Raw genomic sequence first — 7,386 nt, forward strand, 5'->3', positions numbered from 1 at the left:
GTGCATACATAGGGTTTTTCAATTCTGTAAATACTGCATTGGGTGTTGGTGTGTTTGTAGACATGCACAGTCTGCATGGTCACATTCTGGATGACCAGGATGTGCAGATGGACGCTCGAGGACATGCAGCTTCCAACATTTCTATCAACCCTTGCGGTTACATGGACGACGTGGAGTGTCACCCAGTCTGATGGAGAAGAAGCCAACATACCAGTTAGGCAGCCAACTGGCAAGCTGGTCATTCAAGGTCGATAAACAGTCGGAGGGCGGGTCCATAAGAGGCCTGTCGTGTGGAGAATGCTGCTGTCATGAAAAAGATGTCATGTGTAAAGATCACAGGGATCACAAAGCACTTTGTGTACATGTGTGCTAGTGCATTTATCTCTCTGCTGGTATGAGCGCAGGAATGCTTGTCAGTGCATGTAGAGGTGCAGATATGAGGTGTTGAGGAAGCTGAGGGTTGAGAGGGGAGCCGACAGTCACAGTAGCTGCATTCATGCCATGTTAGGATCACCCTGCTGCTGTTTACGACTACCGTTCACCTCCAACGTTAGGTGGTGTTTATTTTGGCTCCCTGCCCAAGATGGCCGCCAACGCCCTGATAATATACTCACGTACTGGACCTCCGCTGATCGCTCGAGATTGCTAAGACACTTTGTTGCTCCGGTGGCTCAAACTGCCTTGTACAACATAGAAAATCTTTGTTTTATCAGTAAACAACAACACGCTAGAATTTGGGAAAATTATTTTACCACTGTAAGATTACTGGGTTGAATACCAAGGTCAGAAACACTTCCTTCCTCAGCTATTGTTGATTCGCCCTTGAACAGGACACAAAATCCCAGACTGCCTCGGCATAGCTGTTAAATGCCCAGTGTACTGGCCTACTGTAGTGCACTAGGTAGTAATAAAATGTTATTTTTATCGCACATTTCACAGCGTGGAAGCAGCTGCAGGTTCTTTACAAGCAGCACTACTTCTGTAAGGTAGAGGATGAGGCAGAAATAACAGCCAAAAGAAAAAATATTAAGACCAATTGATTGTCAAAAGAAACAAAATAAGTCAAGAGAAACTGCTTTACTGCTTTGCTGCAGCTCATTCGTTCGATACACCTTCAGTATGAGGCCGACAGAGTGAGTGTTCCTCCTCATAAAGCTCCCTGAAGTGGACCATGATGTGACCCAGACTTTAAAAATTGAACAAACGGTAAAATATCTATTTCTCACTGAGCAGTGCTCTACATGGGGCCCTTATTCCTGGTGTGGTTGGGTCATGATCTACCTATTTAAAATCAAATCAAGCATTTGCAGACTGTGGAGTTACATTGCAGGTCTCATGTACATAAAAAGCCTTTCCTTGTTTCCTTGTGGCCTTGGGTGTATCTTTAGATGCCAAATTCATGTTTTAAAAAAATCATGTATTTCGACGGGGCAGCAACCTCAGGGTCTGAAAAGTGAAGCCAATGCTGAAGTGCCTTAAACCTGCATTCTTTCTAACAGCCAGCAGGGGGTGACTCCTCTGGTTGCAGAAAGGAGTCTGACTGTATAGAAGTCTATGAGAAAATGAGCCTACTTCTCACTTGATTTATTACCTCAGTAAACATTGTAAACATGACTTTATGGTTTCAATCTCTAGTTTCAAGTCTTCTTCAATACAGCATGATGTTCATTTAGTAAATTATGGTCCCATTTAGAGTCAAATAGACCATAAAGCAGGGTATGCTTTAGGGCGTAGCTACCTTGCAATTGATAGGTCACTACCACGGCGTTGTCCGATCTGGGAGTTGTCCATGTTTTCGCCCTACAACTTGAAACCTTTCACAGTGTGTTTTCAGTCGTCAAATTTAATTATAACCTTTTGGTCGACCAAAAAGTGTTTTATTCAGCAATCGTTTGTATTTAGCTCCACCCTCTTGTGTCACTTCTGGTTGCAAAAAAACAAGATGACGACGGCCAAAATGCCAAACTGAAGGCTTCAATACTGTAGTCCAGAAACAGGTGATGTCACAGTGACTACGTCCACTTCTTATATACAGTCTTTGATTTTGGCATCTAAACTGCACTCTTTTCTCCTCCTAATATGTGAAATATCGTTTCAATAAATGTGAGTATGCTGTATATTTGTAGTGATCCAGTCAACCTTTCAGCAATTAAGTCTAATTCAAATCCTCAGCTAAAGTCCTTTCCTGTGTTAAGACCCACCTTGTCATTCTGTTTTATGTGTAAACACATTAAATCACAAAAGCATGGGACTTAACAAAGCACTGTTGCACATTAGCTGTTCCAACTGGCAAAAATAAACCATAAAATACCCAGAAATTCAGGTGAAACTCAGGCTATATTAATTTAACATAAACTGAATAAATCTGAGCAAACTAAACTCACCTAACAGGCTAAACTGAACACAAAGAGGAACATATATAATGGCTGATCAGACCATTTGTCAATCAAAGGGGGGTAGCACAAAGACAAACACTATCAATTAAACTACAAATAAAGCAAAACATGATAATTAGTCCAATAGTTTAAATATTTGAGCTACTAACCAAAAACAAAAAGCACTAACGTACTAATATGATCTAAAAAATAAACAAAATCTCTAAACTAGGAATCCAAATCCCCCCCATAATGTGGAGCACTTGGTACATTCTGATTGGCCACTTCCTGCATTTGACAGCTCTGCTTTAGGGGGTGCAGGATGCCAACTGACAGGATGTCCTCCCAGCAGCAGCAGCAACATCCAGCAGCAGCACGCTCATCTCTGGTAACTCAATGAACTATAACAACATATCATGCTCATTTTCAGGTTTCTACTACAGCATGTTTACATGCTTTGATGTTCAAAAAACACATTATTTTTCTCCCTAAATTGTCTTATTTCACAGTTTGTGTGTTGGTAGGCTCTCTAGATACACAAATATATGAGCACAAGCACTGAAAAGCGAGTTTATCATGATATGTCCCCATTAAGTGTGACTGTACACATTTGTGTGCTACACATATTAACTAACATACTGCCACCAATACCTAAACTATGAGTATGATGTATAAAACAATCTGTTTACTGATGTATGTGCATAAGGTTAAAAAGGTCAAACTCAATGAGGAGGAAAATGAACTATTAAGTGTGAACTATAGAGCAACTAAGGCAAATGCAGGAAGGTTACATGAGCTAATGGTTTAGCTGACTGGAAATTAGATTGCATACTTTTATGTATACGCCGCAGAGTGCAGGATGAGTCATGAAAGACATTTAAACATTTTACAGGAAGAGAAGAGATGGGGATTTTGATATATATAAATACTCTATAATATTTTTCGACACATCTCTGACAGATACCGGGGACACAGAATAAAAAACTTTGAATTTCATTAAGGCAAATAATTTGAATCCACAGATTTCAGTACTGGATGATGAGACAGGTGGATTTTTAGTGCCTAGTGCACTTCTATAACCAAAACTTTTTAAACCCGTTGCACCCTTTTAGACACCGTTATCAGATTGACGCCAGTAAACGCAGACTGTGTGTCAGCATATTCTGCCTGCTTACACCTGGATTCAGCAGCATATGTCACACTTTCCCAGACAAAAGTGCTACTCAGCAAAACAACGCGGGCTAAAAATATTGTCGTGTTTTGCTTTCTTGATTCAAGCTCACGTTTTTTTTCTCTCCTGTATAGTGAGCAGTTAGTCTTCAGAAGCTCTTGCCCTCCTCTCACCCTGAAGTCTCTTAGTTTCCAGTAAGGAATTTGTTTATTGGCTGCGATGGTGACGGAGCTGTAAACTCCTGTTAGAGCGTGACTGTAATCCCTGAGCTCGGTCCTTACAGTGGGCTATTTGGAACGAGCCTGCACCGCATGCTTCCCTTGGCTGCCGGCCACATTCGACACACACACACACACGCACACACACACACACACTTACTGTACATCAACACATGTAGGTATGCGACTCCACACAGATGGAAATAGATATAAGCACCTTAGCAAACACAGTAGCTGATACAGAGTTTAATAAACATTAACACAGGCTCTTTAAAATGTGCATACAAATGAAAGGTGGATGGAAACACACCTAATGTATCACATGTAGGATCCCATCACTCATAGTAAGACGCTGATAAGGAAAATAAGTTTTCAGGGCCTTTAAAACATCACATGCTTGCACACACAAGAATATCTGACCCACATGTTCTTATAGAAACAAAGAACATGTTCCAACTCTACTGCTCTCTTAAGAACATATTTCCTCTGAATCCGTTTCCTGTAGATGTAAAGACACACATATACATGGCCGCTGTTCCAGAGTCTGTTATAATGAGGCTTACATGTCAACAGCAACGCAGACTTACACTCTGTCACTACACAACAAAACTGTTTACAGTGTAAGCAGCCAACATAAAGGATTTTAACCGAAGCCCAAACAGTGCTGCGGCTGATAGGGGACGCGGTGATCTAATCAGAGTCCATGGGAAGCAGCACTGCAATATTGACTCAACAATTTAATATAGAGTTTTTTTCTTTACTCAGCTGAATCCATGGAAAAACTATCACATGATGGCACCTGCTACTTTAAGGTTGTGTTTGAGGTGGAAACCTGATTCTTTATAAAAAAAAATCCTTTATATCTTCATGCTCCGCTACTGTTTTTCACTGTATTAACCTCAGACCTACAGTATGGACTCTACACGATTAGTTCCCCATTGAGGTGAAGAAGCTTATTTTACAGTTGCACTCACTTTAAGTCACGCTGTACAGTATATTAGTGTCAGCAAAACCACAAAAAATGTAAACATGACCTTTGGAAACTTGCCAGGTGTTGCTGTATGCGCTGCCAACTTCTACTGCAAATAATACCCCTCTGTGGTCTGAAGGGAGCCAAGATTAGTTTATGTAAAGGAGAAGAGTCTGTTTGAATGTGAGTTAACGGCTTCAGAAGTAGGTTATGTGACTGCAGCACTGATATTGAGGAGTCGAGTAAAATGTTGATGCAGCGTCCTCGTTCTGCAGCACACCTGTGCACACCTGTAGCCTGTTGTTTTGTCATTATATGTTCTCCACCTGTTAATTGTATGTCTGGCAAGCTAACGGCACAAACAGGCCTGAACTGCAACATGCTGATGGGAACATGTTTTAATGGTGATGTAATAGTCGTAATAGTTGTAATAAATGTTGTGGATGGTATTCGTGGGGCATGTAGTGTAATTATATTATATTATACCTTTGTGTGAGAGTGTGGGATGCAGACCCAGTGGCACTTGATGGAAGTCTTGTGTCATAAAAATGTGCTTACAAAACAATGTACACTAAGACCATACATAAGAACTTACACTGTGCAGTGTTGTGTACGCTGTTGGGTTATTACAGGGCATTTTAAGAGGACACTGTGTACAGTGGGCCTGCTGTGTTGAGTATGGGTGGGACAAAAAAAAATCAATTTGATATAAAAGCAGAAATGGAATATTATATTAATAAGTATGTTTTCTTTAGTCCTCTTCATGGAGCCGGTCACCATTATTCTACAGTAGCCCAGAAGGGACAAACCAAACACTGGCCTTAGATAAAGCCATTTGCATTTTCATGTCATGCCACCGTAGTTCTCCTGCACTCTTGGCACATGGGAGAAGTTTCAGTTGGTTGCAATCTGCAACCTCACAGCTAGATACCGCCAGATACACTGCATCTTTAAGTTTTTTATTATTCTGTTGACAGCGTTTTGCTTGAATTTTCAAAAGTGTGAATAGGCTACATGATGTACATGTGATGACAACCCCAACCCCAGTATATCCAACCTCAAAGGTACAACCACAAGTTGGCATGAGGACTGACGACGTGTCGGGGAGTTTTGTTTCTTATTCTTAGTGGAGGACCTTTGAGAGCCCAACTGCACATTATCATAAAGAACACGTTGGCGTGAGGCCATAATACTGCTTCAAAGGTTTTGTGTGACGTAAATATAAGGATCATTAATGGGACAACCATACCGAATGAACTTGGCACACAATGTCAAAGACTGCACTGAGTGTATTTTCATGTGTTTATTTTTCCCCCTAGGGAACCCTAAAGTCATCACAGATACACACAAAGTGCTTGTCTAGAGTTAATATCGGGTAATCATAGTATCTAATATGTAAGCCTTGTTGTCCAGCAGGGAAACCGTTGCTGTGGAAACATCATACCAGGAATATTTTGGACCCTGTGCTTCCAATCGCATGTTTTTCCACATAATATCAGCAGACACCAGGTAAGACAAACATTTCCTTGCTTGGTAGGCCTTCAGCACAGGCACACTGGTACACTGGAGTTTGCTCCCACTGTTCTCTCTCTTTGGGAGTGTGTGTGTGTTTACAGTGTTTCGACACTGACAGATGAGCTGTTCAGGATCAGGCCAACTTTGAGAGTTGGTAAAACAAAAAGTCTGACATGCTATCTGTCTCTCTGTCTATGTCTGTTGCTGTCCTCCCTCTGGCGACTCCTCTGTCCACTCGCTGTGCTCAGCTGTCACCACTAGGGGGCTGTGGGGAAGTTTCAATTCCTGCCCTCAACAGATTGATGAGTGCCAGTAAACAGTTTACTGTCTGTCTGTCTGTCTGTCTGTCTGTCTTTTCCCTGGTGTGAGACACTGAGGCATCGTTTAATGTTCAAGTCTCCTACACAGACTTCCTATTAGCCCTCTGTGATGGGCTGTTACACCACACACAGACACACAATGTATACAGTAGCTGGAAAATAATGATGCTGTGCCAGTAAAGGGAAGTTAAGGTGGAAAATCCTGTTTGATTATTTCATCTTGAGATGGTGAAAAGATCTTTTTGTATTGTGAATGTGGTGATGAAGCCGATGGGTCACTGAGTGTGTGTTTGAAGAGAGAAACAAACAGTTACACAATCAGATGGTTGGTCACTATTCATAATTTGTATCATGGTTCGACTCATGAGTCGGTCATTGGGTCAATGTAGCCGACTGTAGTTTGATTTATTGCACTGTTACTGTAGAGCATAGCTTTCCAAACTTTGAATGCTTGAAGGCTCCTAAAGGTTCAGCAAAACCTCCCAGGCCCAACTCCCAACTCATTTTGTCATGAACATGTATACCTACAGTAGGCTACCTAATAAACACACAAGTAGATGGCTCATTGCACAAAATAACATTATTTACTTAGTCTGCAGGTAAAGATGATTAGCCACTGTCTGTTCACAAATATATTGCATCAAAACCCACAGCTGTGTTGAACCACAATATTTAAATGACATTACACCAGCTACATTTAAACCAAATGACCAGCCATGTCACATTCTCAGGGCGTCAAATACCGACGCTTATAGGCAATAGCCCTCAGCGTCTGACACCGACACACAAAGCACCCTTTAACGTCTGTATGAGACGC

General features: G+C 41.4%; 1 long non-coding RNA gene across 1 annotated transcript; it reads left to right on the forward strand.

Annotated features, from left to right (window-relative positions):
- The first annotated feature begins 2,705 nt into the window (after nt 1-2,705).
- Nucleotides 2,706-6,761, forward strand: LOC119494219. The gene is made up of 3 exons (XR_005208149.1): nt 2,706-2,763; nt 6,148-6,243; nt 6,498-6,761. It is a non-coding gene; the product is annotated as an uncharacterized LOC119494219 (long non-coding RNA).
- Nucleotides 6,762-7,386: the final 625 nt, after the last annotated feature.

This window comes from Sebastes umbrosus, chromosome 9 (genome assembly GCF_015220745.1).
Source record: "Sebastes umbrosus isolate fSebUmb1 chromosome 9, fSebUmb1.pri, whole genome shotgun sequence".
NCBI classification, from domain to species: domain Eukaryota; kingdom Metazoa; phylum Chordata; class Actinopteri; order Perciformes; family Sebastidae; genus Sebastes; species Sebastes umbrosus.